Here is a 19,313-nt window from a genome sequence, read left to right as displayed (position 1 = left end):
AAAGTGAAAGTGGAGAGTGAAAAAGTTGGCTTAAAACTCAACATTCAGAAAACTAAGAGCATCTGGTCCCATCATTTCATGGTAAATAGATGGGGAAACTGTGGCTGACTTTATTTTGGGGGCTCCAAAATCACTGCAGATGGTGACTGCAGCCATGAAATTAAAAGATGTTTACTCCTTGGAAGAAAATTATGACCAACCTAGATAGCATATTGAAAAGCAGAGACATTACTTTGCTGACTAAGGTCCGTCTAGTCAAGGCTATGGTTTTTCCAGTAGTCACGTATGGATGTGAGAGTTGGACTGTGAAGAAGGCTGAGTGCCAAAGAATTGATGCTTTTAAACTGTGGTGTTGGAGAAGACTCTTGAGAGTCCCTTGGACTGCAAGGAGATCCAACCAGTCCATTTTGAAGGAGATCAGCCCTGGGATTTCTTTGGAAGGAATGATGCTAAAGCTGAAACTCCAGTACTTTGGCCACCTCATGCGAAGAGTTGACTCATTGGGAAAGACTTTGATGCTGGGAGGGATTGGGGGCAGGAGGAGAAGGGGATGACAGAGGATGAGATGGCTGGATGGCATCACTGACTCGATGGACGTGAGTCTGAGTGAACTCCGGGAGTTGGTGATGGACAGGGAGACCTGGCATGCTGCGATTCATGGGGTCGCAAAGAGTCGGACACGACTGAGTGACTGAACTGAACTGAAGATGTATAATTCACTGGTCTAGCTAAAGCTAGTCAACAGTTAAGACAAGTACAGTGCATATGTACCAAAATGATAACAAAAGCATTTGCCTTCCTCCATTATTTCATTGCTAGGAATTTATTCAAAGAGACAATCCCAGATGCACATGACATTATAACTACAGTGCTTATTAAATTTTACTTATAATTAGAAACCTGAGACTGAAAAACAATAGGCTTTCAAATTACATTTCTTTTGATCCAGACATAATCAGATTTGGCAACAAATATTTATCTAGATCCCAGGGATAGCTGCATAATGGTGAAAAGCTGGAAATATCTTAATTTTCACAATTAGTTTGGGTGAATAAAAATATACTCTATCTACACATGATATATACCATACCGTCATTAAATGATGATAAAGATGAATATTTAATGGTGGAGGAACAGTCTTCGTGTTGTGTGGAGCAAATAAAAATACAATCTGAGTCAACAAATCTTTAATGGGTGCTTATTGCATGTTGCCAGGCAGTGCTCTAGGCCCTAGGAAGGCATTAGTGAACAAAAACAACAAAACCTCAATGTAATCGTGGAGATGACAGTCTAGTGTGGGGAGAGAGGTGATTTTATGGCATGTTAGGAGGTTAAAAGCGTGACAGAAAGTAGATCCATCTAAGGAAGATAGAGGATGGTGAGGGTGTGTAGGGGTGATGAGTGGAGGGTTTTCAGTCTGAAAAAAGCCTCAGTCTGGACAGCCTCACTGAGAAGGTGGCATTTGGGTTAAGATTGAGGAAGTGAATAAACAACAAATTCCTACTGTGTAGCACAGGGAACTATATGATAAACCATAGTGGAAAAGAATATGGAAAAGAATGTATTGGGTTAGTCAAAAATTCATTTGGGGTTTTCCTTAGATGGTAAGAAAAAACCCAAATGAACTTTTTGACCAACCCAATATATGTATGTATAACTGAATTACTTTGCTGTATAGAAGAAATGAACACAACATAGTAAATAAACTATACTCCAATAAAATAAATTAAAAAAAAGATTGAAGGGGGATGAAGGAGTGACCATGGGATAGGAAAGTCCCCAGGTGAAGGGGACCCTGCGAGGGCCCTGGGGCCACATGTACCTGGCTCATCCAGGGACCATTGAGGGACCCAATATGTCTGGAGTCAGGCAAAGGAGAGGTGAGGCTTAAAAGGTGAGAGCAGTGTGATCGCAGAGGGTCCTGAGAGCCATTGCGAGGAATCCTACTTTTGCTTGAAGAGAAATGGGAGGGATGTTTTCTGTGTTTATAATATTTATAGCTTTACCATCCAGTATGATAACCTCTAACTCCTCGTCGCTACTAAGAACCTGAATTGTGGCTACTTTGAACTGAGTGCATTGTAATTGTAAAATACACACTGGCCCAAAGGCCAGATTCAATACTGCTGCTGCTGTTCCTGCTAAGTTGCTTCATTCGTAACCGACTCTGCGACCCCATGGACTGTGACCTGCCAGGCTCCTCTGTCCATGGGATTCTCCAAGCAGGAATACTGGAGTGGGTTGCCATGCTCTCTTCCAGGGGATTTTCCCACTCTTTGCGTCCCCATGGACTGTGACCTGCCAGGCTCTTCTGTCCATGGGATTCTCCAAGCAAGAATACTGGAATGGGTTGCCATGCCCTCTTCCAGGGGATTTTCCCGACCCAGAGATCAAACCTGCATTTTCTGTGGCTCCTGCATTACAGGCAGATTCTTTGCTACTCAGCCACCGGGGGAAGCCCAAGTCTGTATTCTTTAGTACAAAAAATAATTTAAAATATCTTCATCATTTTTATATTTGATTACACATTGAAATATCAATATTTTAGATATATGGACTTTTTTTTACTTTGTAAAAATAATTCATTTATTTTTATCTGAAACGCAGTTTTTTGCCATTGTTCTTTCTTGTCTATGGGCTATGAAGAAGAGCAGGTTTAAACGTGTAACTCATTCTGTCGCCTCCTGCCCACTGTCTTCTGGTCAGCTGTTGTTTAGCAGCATTTCTTTGTGACAGCAGCCAGCAACAGTAGGGGTACTTCTGGACTTTGTATTGTCAGACCCTTGTGCAACCTTGGATGGATCTGTGATTGTATTCTTTGCTGCTAAAGCAGTACAGCCTCCACATGTTGGCAGTTTCTCTCCAACTGGCCTGATCAGAAAATCATGGGCAAACTGTGAATTCTTCAAGATAGCTGCTGTTTCTTCATCCACTTCAATAGTTTCATCTTTCTTAAATGTGAACTTTGCATAAAATATTGAGTCTTTTTTGTGTCCTTTGATTCCTCCATTACAAATAACTTGGCATGTTTTGGTTGGTCCTGTCTTAGGGAATTTGAAGAGGCGAAATGTTGCAGAAACAAAACATCTGTCACCAATCATGTTTTCTAGTTACTGGTTTTGAACTGTAATGAAATTGGCAGTGACCAAACATGGAGGGCAGAAGCCAATTTTTTGGGCAAGGATAGGAAGGTCTTTCCAGTACAAAGCACCACCTAGGCACTCACCCCATAAAACTTTGTGTGTCCTGATTTTTCCTGGAAATTCAAGACTAGCAAAGATGTCACTGAAATATAGCCTCCGCCATGCTTTATCATTCAATATATCTCCTGCAGCCCTTGCTGTTTATTAGGTACAAGGTTAATGACATAATTGGATATCACAATATCATAATGCTCATTCTTGATTCCAGCCTCTTCCAGTTTCTCTATGTAGTCATGAATAAAGGTCACATTGGGGTGCCTGGAAGCCATATTTTTCCATGTGTTATTCAATGTACTTATTATCCACTTGTACCTGACCTTCTGTCATGTCTATTCCAGTGACATGCCCCTTCTCACCAACCAACTAACTAAGAGCATAGAAATCTCAGTTAATTCCACTACCCAGGTCCAAAATTTGGCAGTTTTCCAGACACTCAGAGATGACCAGACCACAGCCATAATACCTCAAGGACGCTTCCTCGTGTATATCCTGCAGGGCTTCCCAGATCTTTTTGCAGACCAGCCTGCTGCAGTGACCGGCATTGGTCTGCTGGTATCTTAAGCACCTGCACGTCTTCCTGGATCTCAGTGTTGCAGGGGATCACCATGTCTCCTCTGTATCCAGGACTTGGGTACCCTGCAGATGGTTCTTGAGGCTAGATGTTGTGTGCTGTGCTTAGTTGCTTAGTCAAGTCTGACTCTTTGTGATCCCATGGACTGTACCCGACCTGGCTCCTCTGTCCATGGGATTCTCCAGGCAAGAAAACTGGAGTGGGTTGCCATGCCCTCCTCCAGGGGATCTTTCCAATCCAGGGGTCGAACTCAGGTCTCCTGCATTACAGGCAGATTCTTTACTGATGGAGCCGCCAGAGAAGCTATATATATAAAATTAAATAAATATATTATTAAAGTTAATCGAGCTGCTTCATTCTCCCTTTATGGATGTGGCTAGTAGAAAATGTGAGTTTACAGGTGTGATCCCCTCCTATTTCCACTGGACGATCCTGTTCCATGGAGAAGAGCGGGATTGTTCAGTCACTCGGTCATGTCTGACTCTCTGTGACCCCATGGACTGCACCACACAAAGCTTTCTTGTCCTTCACTATCTCCCTGAGTTTGCTCAAACTCAGGTCCATTGAGTCAGTGATGCCATTCAATCATCTCATCCTCTGTCGCCCCCTTCTCCTCCTGTCCTCAATCTTTCCCGGCATCAAGGTCTTATCCAGTGAGTCAGCTCTTCACATCAGGTGGCCAAAGTATCAGAGCTTCAGCTTCAGCATCAGCCCTTCCAATGAATATTCAAGGTTGATATCCTTTAGGATTGACTGGTTTGTTTTCCTTGCTGTCCAGATGACTTCAATTCTATAGATGAGAGTGACAAGCAAATGGGACCCTCGTGATTGTGTCAGAGGTGAGTAGAAATGGTGGGAGATGTGATATAGATTCACATTTATTTATTTTGGGGCTGTGCTGTGTGGCTTGTGGGATCATAGTTCCCCTACCAGGGACTGAACCCATGCCTTCAGCAGTGAAAGCTCAGAGTCCTAATCACTGGACCACACGGGAATTCCTAGGATATATTTTGAATCATAAATGATACAGTTTTGGGGACAGACTGGATGGGAGTGTGAGAGGATAACTCTAGGGTTTTTAACTAGGAAACTGGAAGGGTGGGGCTGGGACTGATCAGGTCTTAGCATCAGGTATTGAATTTGAGGTGTCCACAGCACAGCCAAGTAGAGATGCTTGATAGAGAGTTACAGAGGGGAGTCTGGAGTTGGGGGAGAGGGCAGGTCTGGGGAGTGAGCTTGGAGGGGCTGTTTCAAGCCCTGAGTCTAGACAAGGACCCCAGGGAAGAGAAGAGGACTGAGCCCCCAGTGCTCCAGCTCTGAGAGGCTGGAGGAAGAGGAGAAACTACAAAGCAAGCCAAGAATGTATGAGGAATGGGGGACTGGAGGACTGACATCCTACAAGCAGAGCAAAGAAAGAGCTTTCAGGAGGCAGGAGAGGGAAAGAGAGGCAAACACCAGAGAGAAGAGGGCTCTTTTAGTGGAAGGCTGATGGGAATGTCTGAAGGCAGACCCACCAGGGAATAATTTGGAGGAAGTATTGTGGTAATTTTTTTTTCAAAGAAATCAGTGTAAAAAAGAGCAGAAAACTGGGAAGATAGCATCAAGGTTAGGCTATGCATCCAAATGTCAAGAGTTGCACCCTTGGGATGACGAATGTGCTTCTTAAAATTTTGTTGTGACTTGAGAAAATAATTCCTATAACAACCAGGTTAATTTTGAGCTGAAAAAGTTCTAAAATCAATAGTGGAGTTTGTATAATTTCTTAATAGCTAAACCCTCTAATCAGCTCAGTTCTTAAATACAGAATTGGAAGTTGGGAGCTCCCTATGGATGTTTTCAAATTTCCCTTAAAAAATGGAGTGGCATTATCTTTTTTACTTGGGCTGAGACACAATATTGAATTTCTCCTTAAATTACTAGGAGCTGGCCTGTCTCTAGAACGGACATGAACAAATTGATCTACCCTCTGTCAATGAAGGGCTTTTAAAAGGATCTTCTTGCCTTTCAGCCTTTTTTAAACAAATATTTTTAATTGAAGGATAATTGATTTACAATATTGTGTTGGTTTCTGCCACACAGCAACATGAATCTGCCATAGGTACAGACATGTCTCCTCCCTCTTGACCCTGCCTCCCGCCTTCCAACCCATCCCAAGCCTCTAGGTTGTCATAGAGCCCTGGTTTGAGTTCCCTGAGTCATACAGCAAATTCCCATAGGAATTTATTTATTTTACACATGGTAGCATATGTATTTCCATGCTACTGTCTCCATTAGTCCCACCCTCTCCCCCCTCACCCTCCCCACCCTGTGTCCATAAGTTGTTCTTTATGTCTGTATCTCCTTTGCTATGCTGCAAATAGGATCATCAGTATCATCTTTCTAGATCCCATACATATGCGTTAAAATACGATATTTATTTTTCTCTTCTGTACTTCTCTCTGTATAATGTGCTCTAGTTTCATCCACCTAATTAGCACTGACCAAATTTATTCCTTTTCCTTTTTATGCCTGAGTAATACTCCACACACACACACACACACACACACACACACACACACACATCTATGAAGTGAAAAGTCTCTTAGTCGTGTCCAACTCTTTGCGACCCCATGGGCTGTAGTCTGACAGGCTCCTTTGTGCGTGGGGTTTTCCAGGCAAGAATACGGGAGTGGGTTGCCATTTCCTTCTCCAGTGGATCTTCCCGGCCCAGGGATTGAACCCGGGTCTCCTGCACTGCAGCCAGACTCTTTACTGTCTGAGCCACCAGGGAAGCCCATATGTACATAGCACAGCTTCTTTGTCCATTCATCTTCTGGTACACATCTGTGTTGCTTCCATGTTCTAGCTATTGTAAATAGTGCTGCAATGGACATTGTGGTACATGTGTCTTTTTCAATTATGGTTTTCTCAGTGCCGTTCAGTCTTTTAGTGTGAAAGTCAAGGGGAAATTCCCTATGTCAGGATTATTCCCATGTAAATGGTACTTAGGCCAGTATTTGGTGCAGCCCCTGTTTTTACTTGAGAAGTGATTATTCACAGTAAAATAGTGATAGCCACTATTCACTGAGTGTTCAACACAGATATGATGTTAAGAACTTTATCTACATTTATCGATATTAATATAACCAGCATACAAACCTATGATATTCTTACTACGTCCTTTTTGATAACTAGGGTAGCTGAAACTCAGAGATCACATAGGTGGTAGGGCCAGATTTGCCTGATCACAGTTCAAGTTCCAGTCTACTCTCAGGGGTGAACAAAACTGGATGAAGCCTCCCTTCCCCTCCAGGCCGTGCTACCTATGTGTAGGTAGGGAGGCAGTGCAGTGGGGATTCCACTGGGGCAGGCTTTTGGAAGTTTTCAGTCAAGATTTTAGGATAAACAAAAAATGTATTTTCTTACTGAAGGAAGAGTTTTTCTCTTCCTTCTAGTCAAGAAAAGTGCTCAGTACTGTCTGTAACCTTGGCCTGTGATAGAGTTTTGGCAAATCCAGTCTCTGGTATCACTAAGAGGGGGTTAAGCACCACCCCCCATTTATCTCTATATCAGAGGGAGTTGCATCTTAGCAATGGCAGAAAATGTCTTAAAACAAATTCCTTCAAGAAGACAAACAAAGGAACTGAAATAAATAAATAAAGGGAAAAAAAATCCCAGAAACAAAAAGAAAACAAACTGTTTTAGGTTGTGTATCCAAAAATTTTTCCTGTGGTATTTTCATTCCCCAAATAAAAGACCCTCATACTGTTGAGTTCCATTAAAAAATGTCCTTTGTGAACCACACTGTTGGTGGAAATGGAAGTTGGTGCAGCCACTGTGGAAAACAGTATGGAGGTTCCTCAGAAAACTAAAAATAGAACTACCATGTAATTCATCAATTCTACTCCTGAGCATATATCCAGACAAAACTCTTATCTAAAAGGATACGGCACCTTTATTTTCATAGCAGCACTATTCACAGTAGCCAAGACATGGAAATAACCTAAATGTCCATTGACAGATGAATGGATAAAGAAGATAGTACATATATACAATGGAATACTACTCAGCCATAAAAAGAATGAAACAATGGCATTTGTAGCAACATGGATGGACCTAGAGATGATCATACTAAGTGTAGTAAGTCAGATAGAGAAAGACAAATACCATATGACATCAGTTATATGTGGAATCTAAAACATGGCACAGATGAACCCAACGGCAAAACAGAAACAGACTTACAGACATAGAGAACAGACTGTGGTTGCCAAGGGGTGGGAGAGGGGGGAGGGGGTGGATTAAGATTGGTGGATGCAAACTATTATATAGAGAAAGGATAAACAACAAGGCCCTACTGTTCCCTACTGCACAGGGAACTATATTCAACAGCATTATGAAAAACCATATGGAAAAGAATATGAAAAGGAATGTATATATATATATATAACTGAATCACTTTGCTGTACTGCAGACATAAACACAAGATTGTAAATCAACTATACTTCATTAAAAAAATGAAATAAAATGTCCCTTGTTATCACACAGATTTGATTGTTTTGCTGGCTAGTGACAACCCTATAGAGTGTAAAAATTTTCTACAGTGAGTTCAATAAGTAGAACAAATGCTTCCACTGTTTCCTCTAGTCTCCCCTTTATGAAAGGGAGTAATAACATCCTTCACAGTCTGGAGCTAACGTAAGTGTTCAGCATGTTGGCCGCCCATAATAAAGTCTTGGTAAATGTTAGCTGACATTAATAATAAATTAATACTAGATGACTGATATAATTAGCATATCAAACACTGGCCTAAGCATCACACCCTACTTCTTGAGCTAAAATACCTTTTTTGTAGGTAAATTGTGATTGGGAGATGTTTAATAGTTTTATTCTCTTAAATAGGTAAATATTTCTCTCATAGTTTGATTTACTCTGTAAGATGAACCCAGTTAATTATTTGTCCCTCTGATGGAGGCATCAATTTTATATATCTAAATTTATATGGATTCAACATTAGTGGAGAAAATCTGAATTGACCAAAGTGGCTGTAGGTTGCAGACTGCAAACATACTCAGGCGTCTAGAGAAAGTAGAGTTTCCTTATGCTGTCCATAAATGCAGTGTTCCTTTAAATTAACTTTAAGTCCTTCTAGGTTTAAAATAGTGTGGCCTGATTAATTTGTTAGGTAACATGTTAAAAAAAATTTGGGGTGCATTTCAAGCTTATTTTATTATTATGATTAGCAACATTTTTTGCTGCCCTGTGGCATGTGAGGTACTCATTCCTTGACCAGAGGTTGAGTCCTAGCACCCTGCAGTGGAAGTGTGGAGTCCTAACTACTGGACCACCAGGGAGTCCCAACATATTCAAACCTTTAGGGAAAAAACGTTAGCCTTTTAATCCCCACCTTTCTCCCCTCCGACCTCCTCTCCAAGGTGGCATCTGCTATCCTCGGGTGAAGGGAGTCATGTTGGATTCCTGCCCCTCGTCTGACACCCACTCTCCTTCTACTCCCATCACCTGCCAGAAGCCTCCTCTCCCCTGGATTCCTTGGGCCAGAAGTGGGGATTTTCCTTCCTTTTCTGATCGGATCTCCTACCCAGGCCTGGCTTCTAACGTATCAGAGAGATTCTAAAGAAATGTACTCAGACACAAAAAAGAACAAAACAATGCCATTTGCAGCAACGAGGATGGACTTAGAGACTGTCATTGTGAGTAAAGTAAGTCAGAAAGACAAATATCACATGATATCACTTGTAACTGAAATCTAAAAAAAGCTATTTGTAAATAGGTAAAAATGAACCTATTTACCAAACAGAAATAGACTCACAGATGTAGAAATCACACTTATGGTTATCAAGGGGGAAAGCGGGTGTGAGATGAGTTGGGAGATAGGGATTGACATATACACGTAACTATGTTTAAAATAAATAACTACTAAGGACCTACTGTATAGCACAGGGAACCTTACTCCATACTCTGTGATGACCTATATGGAAATAGAATCTAAATAAGAATGGATATCTGTATATGTATAACTTTTTCACTTTGCTGTACATGGGAAACTAACTCAAGAATGTAAATCAACTTCCAGCTTAAAAAAAATGTACAACGTGAGGGTTGTGAGTTAAATTTTATTTGGGGCAAAATGAGGACCTTTGCCCAAGAGACAGTACCTCAGTTAGCTCTGAGAATCTGATCCAAAGAGGCAGTGGGGGAAGGATATGTGATTTTGGTGAAGGGGAAATACATGCAATCAAGTACATATTTTTCCAGAAGGTTTTTACCAGTCTTGTGATGCTTTTGTTAGTTACAAGGAACAGTCATTATCATGAACGCTTTTAGTGCTTTTCTAGATATGAGGAGATACAAGAATTGGGCTCATGAAATCAGCTCCTGAAAATATCTAACTAATATCTAACTATCTGGAGACCTGTTCTGCCAGGTCCTTTCCCACCAACTCTGCTCCCCTTGAGCACAGAGTGCCTCACTTCTGCTCTCCACCCTGAATTCTTCTAGAGGGTGTTGGAGATCAACAGCTGCAGCAGCACGTTTTAATCCTGTAGAGGTAGATGGCAAGGGCCAATTTGTAGCTGACACAACTATACTCCAATAAAATGTAATTGAAAAAAAGACATGTAGCAAATCCTTTCTTGTCTTTTTTGCAATGCCTGAGTTCTAAGCCTATGGTTTTGTTAAAGAGTTTGTGGCCTGGCCACCTTCTGCCTTGGAGCAGTGAGCCCCAGCCCTGGAAATGGAGGGTTGCAAATGGAAAAGGAGGAGATGGGGTTAAAATGCCTTGATGGAATATTCACACGATGTCATCCCTACAACTGTGTCTTGGAAATGAGTGAGGAGCTGGCCATTCAAATGGCCACATTAACTTGGGTAATTGCCATCTGTAAGTAACATGTGAAAATGGAAGGATGTACCAGATGGTTCATAACTGCTGTGGCGATAGAATTAACAACGATTAGAAAGCTGACGGGTGGTACACCAAACACCAGGAGTTGCAGTGAGCAAACTCAGTCATCATCGGAAAAGGAAGAACACCAAGAGGACTTGGCAAAGTCTGTGTTCACAGAAGTTCCCATATGGATCCAAGATTTCGCCTGTGACTTATTTCTGCTTCACGAAGACTATCTGCTTCCTCATACTAGCATCATTTACCATCCCAAGGACAGGGTGTCAGTCAAATTCAGAGAAAAATGAGTAGCTGGAATTAATAAGGGGAATGTTGATTTTTATTTATTAGTTTCCATTCTCCTTGTTATTCAAATAGACCCATGTACTCTAACCTCCCTACTCACCTTTGTCTGTTCAGCTCTGGTAGCTTTATCTCTCCCTCTCTCCCACTTCCTCCCTACTTCCCTCCCTCCATCCATTCTCTTGGCTAAAGCCATTCAGGCACCAGGGAAACACCCCCTCAGAAACTTTGATTCTCCATCCTCAGCATAACAGTAGACCATGTTGGAAGGTGATGCTGGTCTGTAGCCTGCGTCGTTGCATATTTTGGAGATTAACACTGTTTTGGGACACAAGGAGGGTTTGAGTTGCAGAAGCACTTGGTAAAGGAAAAGAAAAGGTAATTAAGTGGTCAAATTTTCTCTTGAAGACAGACTAATTAAATTGCCAAATTCTCTCTCTCAGAACATGTGAATACTACAGTCTTACAAAACAGTGTCATTTTCCAATAGTGTTGACACCCATTTTCTCTCTTCTTTTCGCGTTCCAATTAGAAGGACTCACCAGTTAGTCCAGTGTTCACAAACATTGCATGCGATGGCTGATGACCATTTTGCAATATTGTATGCATGTCTAGATATAATACTGCAAAACACAATACTCTACTTTGGCATTTATATAGATAGTGAATACCAGAATCACAAACAATTTTATATATAAATGAATCATTAAAAAATTTTAATTAAATTTTGAAAAAATTAAAGCTTTAAGTACATTTTATTTTAAAATTTGGTATTTGTTACTTATTATGTTGCCCTAGCTTCAGTAGATAATTTTACTTGTTTTTGAAGAAAAAGAACTTCTTGGGAAATTTAGGAACAATAAGTTAAATTTTTCACTGACATATTTGAAGAAAATAGATTCAAATTTTGTGTACATTGAATACAATTCCATTTTTTAAAAGCATTCCTTCTATCATTACTGATGATGGAAAACAAATGATGTGTAAACCTATAACATATGATTTTAATAAAATAAAGAGAATTAGAAAATTAGAAAGAGGCAGGATTGGGGTGAAGGGTGGGGGCTTCCCATGTTCAACCAGTCAGAGCTATTCACACAGTTATATTTTAAAATTGAAATATACTGGGACTTCCCTGGCAGTCCAGTGGTTGGGACTTTGCCTTCCATTGCAGGGGGTACGAGTCCAATCCCGGGTTGGACAGCAAGGATCCCACATGCCTCATGGCCAAAAAACCAAAACATAGAACAGAAGCAATATTGCAACAAATTCAACAAAGATTTAAAAAATGGTTCACATAAAAAAAACAGTAAAATAAATAAATAGAAATATACTTGATATACAATATTATATTAATTTCAGGTGTACTACATAGTGATCTGACATTTGCACACATTATGAAGTGATCACCATAAGTCTAGTAGTCATCTGGCTCCATGCAAAGTTATTGTCATATGAACCGTATCCCTTACACTGTATGTTACATCCCTGCAGCTTATTTATTATGTGACTGGAGGTTTGTACCTGTTAATCCCCTTCACCTTTTCCACATACCTCTCTCTACTTGTTTGTCCTTTGTACCTGTACGTTTTAATTTTGTTTCATTTTGATTGTTTTATTTTTTAGATTTCACATAGAAGTGAGATCCTTCATTGTTTGTCTGATTTCCTTCACTTAGCATAATACCCTTTAGAGTCACCCATGTTGTAGCAAATGGAAGGTTTCATTTTTTATGGCTAAAATTCCACTGTAGGCATACCGCAAATACTTTACCAGGCAGACACTTAGGTTCTTTCTATATCTTGGCTTTGGCTCAGTGGTAAAGAATCGACCTGCCAGTGCAGGAGATGCAGGAGACTCCAGTTTGATCTCTGGGTGGGGAACATCCCCTGGAGGAGGAAATGGGAACCCCTTCCAGTATTCTTGCCTGGGTAATCCCATGGACAGAGGAGCCTGGAGGGCTACAGCCCATAAGGTTTCAAAGAGTCAGACACAACTGAACACACATGCATATCTTGGCTACTGTTGTAAATAAGACTGCAATAAATATTGATATGCATATATATGTTTTTAATTAGTGTCTTTGTTTTCTTCATGTAAATACCCAAAAGTGAAATTGTTGGATCATATGGTACAGGAGACAGGGATCAAGACCATCCCTGTGGAAAAGAAATGCAAAAAAGCAAAATGGCTGTCTGGGGAAGCCTTACAAATAGCTGTGAAAAGAAGAGAAGGGGAAAGACTAGAGATCTCTTCAAGAAAATTAGAGATACCAAGGGAATGTTTCATGCAAAGATGGCCTTGATAAAGGACAGAAATGGTATGGACTAACAGAAGCAGAAGATATTAAGAAGAGGTGGCAGAATACACAGAACTGTACAAAAAAGATCTTCGTGACCCAGATAATCACGATGGTGTGATCACTCACCTAGAGCCAGACATCCTGGAATGTGAAGTCAAGTGGGCCTTAGAAAGCATCACTACGAACAAAGCAAGTGGAGGTGATGGAATTCCAGTTGAGCTGTTTCAAATCCTGAAAGATGATGCTGTGAAAGTGCTGCACTCAATATGCCAGCACATTTGGAAAACTCAACAGTGGCCACAGGACTGGAAAAGGTCAGTTTTCATTCCAATCCCAAAGAAAAGCAATGCCCAAAAATGCTCAAACTACCGCACAATTGCACTCATCTCACATGCTAGTAAAGTAATGCTCAAAATTCTCCAAGCCAGGCTTCAGCAATACGTGAACTGTGAACTCCCAGATGTTCAAGCTGGTTTTAGAAAAGGCAGAGGAACCAGAGATCAAATTGCCAACATCCGCTGGATCATGGAAAAAGCAAGAGAGTTCCAGAAAAACATCTATTTCTGCTTTATTGACTATGCCAAAGCCTTTGACTGTGTGGATCACAATAAACTGTGGAAAATTCCGAGAGAGATGGGAATACCAGACCACCTGACCTGCCTCTTGAGAAATCTGTATGCAGGTCAGGAAGCAACAGTTAGAACTGGACATGGAACAACAGACTGGTTCCAAATAGGAAAAGGAGTACGTCAAGGCTGTATATTGTCACCCTGCTTATTTAACTTCTATGCAGAGTACATCATGAGAAACGGTGGACTGGAAGAAACACAAGCTGGAATCAAGATTGCCGGGAGAAATATCAATAACTTCAGATATGCAGAAGACAGCACCCTTATGGCAGAAAGTGAAGAACTAAAAAGCCTCTTGATGAAAGTGAAAGAGGAGAGTGAAAAAGTTGGCTTAAAGCTCAACATTCAGAAAACGAAGATCATGGCATCTGGTCCCATCACTTCATGGGAAGTAGATGGGGAAACAGTGGAAACAGTGTCGGACTTTAGTTTTGGGGGCTCCAAACTCACTGCAGATGGTGACTGCAGCCATGAAATTAAAAGACGCTTACTCCTTGGAAGAAAAGTTATGACCAACCTTGACAGCATATTCAAAAGCAGAGACATTACTTTGCCGACTAAGGCAAAGTAATAGCCTTGACTAGACGGACCTTAGTTGGCAAAGTAAGGTCTCTGCTTTTTGAATATATCATTTATAAATATCTTTTCCCTTTCAGTAAGCTGCCATTTCATTTTGGTGTGCAAAAGCTTTTAGATTGATTTAGTCTTATTTGTTTATTTTTGCTGTTATTTCCCTTGCCCGAAGAGAAAGATCCAGAAAAATATTGCTAAGGCATATGTCAAAGAATGTAATGCTATGTTTCTTCTTCTAGAGGAATTTTATGGTTTCAGGTCATACATTTAAGTCTGATCCATTTTGAGCTTATTTTTGCATATGGTGAAAGCAGTTTGATTTGATTATTTTGCATGCAGCTCTTTTGCTTTTCCATATCATTTACTGAAGAGGCTGTCTTTTCCCTCTTGTATATTCCTGCCTCCTTTGTCATAGAATTGCTGACCATATAAGTGTGAGTTTATTTCTGCGCTTTATCTTATTCCGTTGATCAATGTGTCTCTTTGTGCCAAAACCATAGTGTTTTGATTACTGTAACTTTGTATAATACTTTGAAGTCAGGAAGTGTTATATTTCTAGCTTTGTTCTTTCTCAAGATGGAGATGGCTTAGGGATGCAAGGATGGTTTAACATCTGCAAGTCAATCAATGTGATAGCACATTAACAAATTGAAGAATAAAAAATTACATAATCTTCTCAACAGATGCAGAAAGGTCTGATGAAATTCAAATCCATTCATGATAAAAACTCTCAACAATGTTGGTATAGAGGGAGCATATCTTGACATTATAAAAGTCATATATGACATACCCACAGCTAACATCATACTCTGGTAAAAAGCTGAAAGCATTTCCTCTAAGAATTTTCACTGTATTCATCCATCCTTTCCCCAAGTTTGGTGAACATCTTTTTAATCATTACCTTGAACTCTTTAGATGGCCTATATCTACTTTGTTTAATTCTTCTTCTAATAGTATATTTTATTTTACTTTAATTTTTATTTATTTAGTTAGCTGCACTAGGTTTTGGTTGTGGCGTATCTTCCATCTTCATTGTGGCATACTGGATCTTTAGTTGTGGCAAGTGGGATCTAGCTCCCTGACCAAAGATCAAATGATGACCCCTGCATTAAGAACACTGAGCCAGTGGACCACCAGGGAAGTTCTGTTTAGTTCTTTTTTCTGAAGTTATGTCCCGTTTCTTTGTTTGGAACATAGTCCTCCTGTCTCTACATTTTGTCCAACTCTGTGTTTATCTTTATGTGTTAGGTAGGTTAGTTATGTTTCCTAGTCTTGGAGAAGTGGCCTTATATAGATGTCTGATGAGGCCCAGCAGCATGACCCTCTCTGGTCACCAGAGTATATGCTCTAGGGGTGCCTCCATGTTGGCTGTGAGGGTCCTTCTCTTGTGGCAGGCTGACTTCAGTGAATGTGTTGGTAGGCAGGGCTGGCTCCTGGCTTGGTTGTCTGTGAGATCATGCCTTGTGTAATGGCTGTGGGCCACTGGAGGGCAGGGTATGCTTCCTACATGGTTGGCTGTGTAGCTCAGGATGTCCTGGGGCTGGTGCTGGTCTACTGGAGAATAAAGCTGGGTCTGCAACACTAATAGGCTAAAGAAAAGCTTCCAAGATGGTGTTTGCCAGTGCTGGTGTTTCATGGTAGAGTGAATATCCCTAGATGGCTGTTGCCAACCTCAGTGTTCCTTGGGGTAAGTCTCAGTTGCCTCCTGCCTCTCTGGGAGGCTCTTCAAGATCAATAAGTGTCAGACCCAGGCTACTTTCAAACTGCCACCTCTGCACTGGGACTCAGAATGGGTGAGATTTTGCATGCACCCTTTGTGAGCAGAGATTCTGTGTTTCCTGTTGTCCTCCAGTTCTCTTGAACATAAGCCCTGATGGTTTTGAAAGCTAGATGTTCTCGGGGCTCCTCTTTCTAGAGTAGGACTGGGGAACCCATGTGGGCTCAGAATTCTCACTCCTTGGGGAGGACCTCTGAGATTGTAATGTTCCTCCTTATGAAGGTTGCTGAATCAAGGGTGTTAATCCAGATATGCTATATCTCTGTCCTCCCACACATCTCGTTGTGTCTTTAACTGTGGAAAATCTTTTCTGCTAGTCATCAGGTTGTTTTCATAGATAGTTGGTTTGTAAGTAGTATAATTTTGGCATACATTGATTGGTTGTGGTCTGAGTTAGTTGTAGGATCTTTTCAGTGGTGTGAATGTCTGGAGCAGAATTGCCCAACAGAAACAGAATGTGAGGCACATATATAATTGAAATTTTTATAGGTTACATTAAAAAAAAAGAGAAACATTCAATTCTAATAAAATATTTTATTTAACTTATCAAGTAATGACTAAACTTATTATTAATGTGCTAATTAATTCTTCATCTTTAGTCTTAGAAATCTGGTGTGTATTTCACACTGAGAGCATCTCTTCATATGGACCGACCACACGGTGAGTGCTCACTGGACACATGGCCATGGTAATCGTGGTGGACAGTGCGGGTCTGGAGCCTCTTTGGAATTCTGTCTGAGAAGCCTAGGAGATTTATGACCCTCTGCAACCAGGATCCCATAAACGTCGTTCTCCCTGGCTTTCCTCCTGGGCTGCATGGTCAGTTAGCTCTCTTTCACTGCTGTCACAAAGTCAAATCCACAAGATGTGAGTGACCACCCTGAATTTATTTCTCAGAGGATTTGCAGCTCCTACAAGGTAAAAGACCAGAGGAACTAGAGCCCCAACCATAGAGGAGATAAAAAAGCATCCAAAGACCCCTCAGACCACAGATTTTTGCCAACAGACAATTTTCCATATCCCAGTAATGGCTCCATGGAAGCCAAAAATTGGAAACACTTTGTTTTCACAATTGGGCTTCCTTGATGGCTCAGATGGTAAAGAATCTGCCTGCAATGCAGGAGACTTGGGTTCAATCCCTAGGTTGGGAAGATCCCCTGAAGAAGGGAATGGCTACTCACTCCAGTGTTCTTGCTGGAGAATCCCATGGACAGAGGAGCCTGGTGGGCTACAGTTTGTAGGGTCACAAAGAGTTGGACTGAGAGACTAACACTTTCAGTTTCATTTTATTTTCACAATGACATTGATTATCTAAAAAAGCTAACACCCGAATGAGTATCTTTACCATCCTCTTGAGATGGAAAAAACAGTGCTTTTGAAATGACATTCCAGTATGAATCCTCTGGTTCTGAAGAAAGTGAACCTTTTTACAGTCAAAGAAGGTGCCAGGAATTTGAATTTTGAACTTGACTGCTGAGGAATAAAGATTAGAATTTCAACTTGGAATGTGCTAAATCCACCAATGTCTCTCAGCATTTGCTGTGGCCACTTTGTTTTTACACATTTAAATCTTCCTTCCCTAATTTTACCTGTGTTCTGCTAAATGATCATATTCAGAGCCTGACTTAGAAATAAATGTAATGGTTAACAACTGGCCCTTGAGTCAGTAGAATTTTTTCTTTCTTCTTGTAGTGGGATGATCATGGCAGGATATTTCCTCATGGCCAGGAAATAGATAAACATGTTTCCCCATGTGTAAGGAGAGAAGTAATCATAGTTCTTATTTCCTAAATTTTCATGAGGGTTAAAAAATAATACACATCATGCATTTAGCACAGTGACTGCCCATGTCAAGCTAAACAAATGTTGGCTGCTATTAACATCTCTTGAGCACTTGTGTCTAACTGGTTGACCACCTGTAGGTTGATGTAAATCTACTTCTTGGTATATGGAACTGGTTGATTCCTAAGTAAAAATCTTGACATCCTGACAATTTGATTCTGTCTCATTTGTATGAAGGTGAATCAGCCCAAGTTTCACCAGGTTTTGCCACCTATTAATTTTTTTTCTCCCTATTTTCTTTGTCTTCCTTTTTCTTCTCTTCACTATTATCTTCTCAGTTTCTCGCCCCCCCCTTTTGAAACATTTTAAAGCTTTTTATTTGTGTTAAAAATATGTGCATTACAGTATTGAAAACATTGTAACAAAAAGGAAATGACACCCTAAACTGTACTTCACAGCCCACAGGACATCTTGGACGAGCTTGCTTTTTAATCTAGAGTTCGCAATCGTCCTACCCAACTCCTTTCTTCACCAACAATTTTTTTCCTTCCAGTCAGACAGGCAGATGAAAGAGGCAGGCTGTGGCCTACACATTGTTAGCAGTTCTCCTTTCTTTTATGTGTAAAAGGATGGCACAGTCATGTAAACTTGATCCGACCTCTTTGTCTCTTAACAAAGCTAAACAACTAAAAGAAGCAAAAGAAGAAGGCATTGCTTGTGGAATGTACAGCGCATACTGGCAGCGCATGCTTCATTACGACTTGCCTGCTTGCTTCTCCCGTTCAATAGTTTCTTTTGAAGGCAGTGGATTTTTCTCTTGCGTTTCTGTTTTCTTCAATTTCGATTTATCGGACTTCTCAATCTCAGCCACATCAGGTTTGTCAGACATGGTTGCAGAGGGAGCAGAGTGAGCTGCGAAGGAGAGAAATACGGTCTGCGATGGCTGATGAGTGCTCTCTTTCTCCCTTTCTCTTGGTTATTTTCAGCTGTGACTTAGGGATATTGGTACCCTCAGTGGGCACTGCCTCCCCTGCCAGGGCAAGTGCTGCAGATGACTCTTAAACTCTGCCTTTGCATGTTTTTTTTTTTTTTTGGCTTGTTTCTTTTCTTGTAGATGATGGCCATGCAGTAATCCTGAGATGAGAGCTGAAACCTTCAATTGGCTCAGAGTGGGTTTTCCAGAAATAGTCTCTGATGATGTGCTAGATGATGATAATTGAAGGCAGGAACGCTCTATTTATAAATTTCTTGCAGGGCTCACCTACCCCCTCATCCTGGCCTGGCCCCAGCCTC

The 19,313-nt window shown here is 40.9% G+C and overlaps 2 pseudogenes; both read right to left on the bottom strand.

Moving 5' to 3' along the window:
* LOC102179525 lies at window positions 2,703-16,925 on the bottom strand (annotated as a pseudogene).
* LOC102187083 lies at window positions 18,775-18,909 on the bottom strand (annotated as a pseudogene).

This window comes from Capra hircus, chromosome 2, assembly GCF_001704415.2.
Source record: "Capra hircus breed San Clemente chromosome 2, ASM170441v1, whole genome shotgun sequence".
NCBI classification, from domain to species: Eukaryota; Metazoa; Chordata; class Mammalia; order Artiodactyla; family Bovidae; genus Capra; species Capra hircus.
Note: the sequence above shows the minus strand (reverse complement) of the source record. Positions and strands in the feature narration are given on the sequence as shown.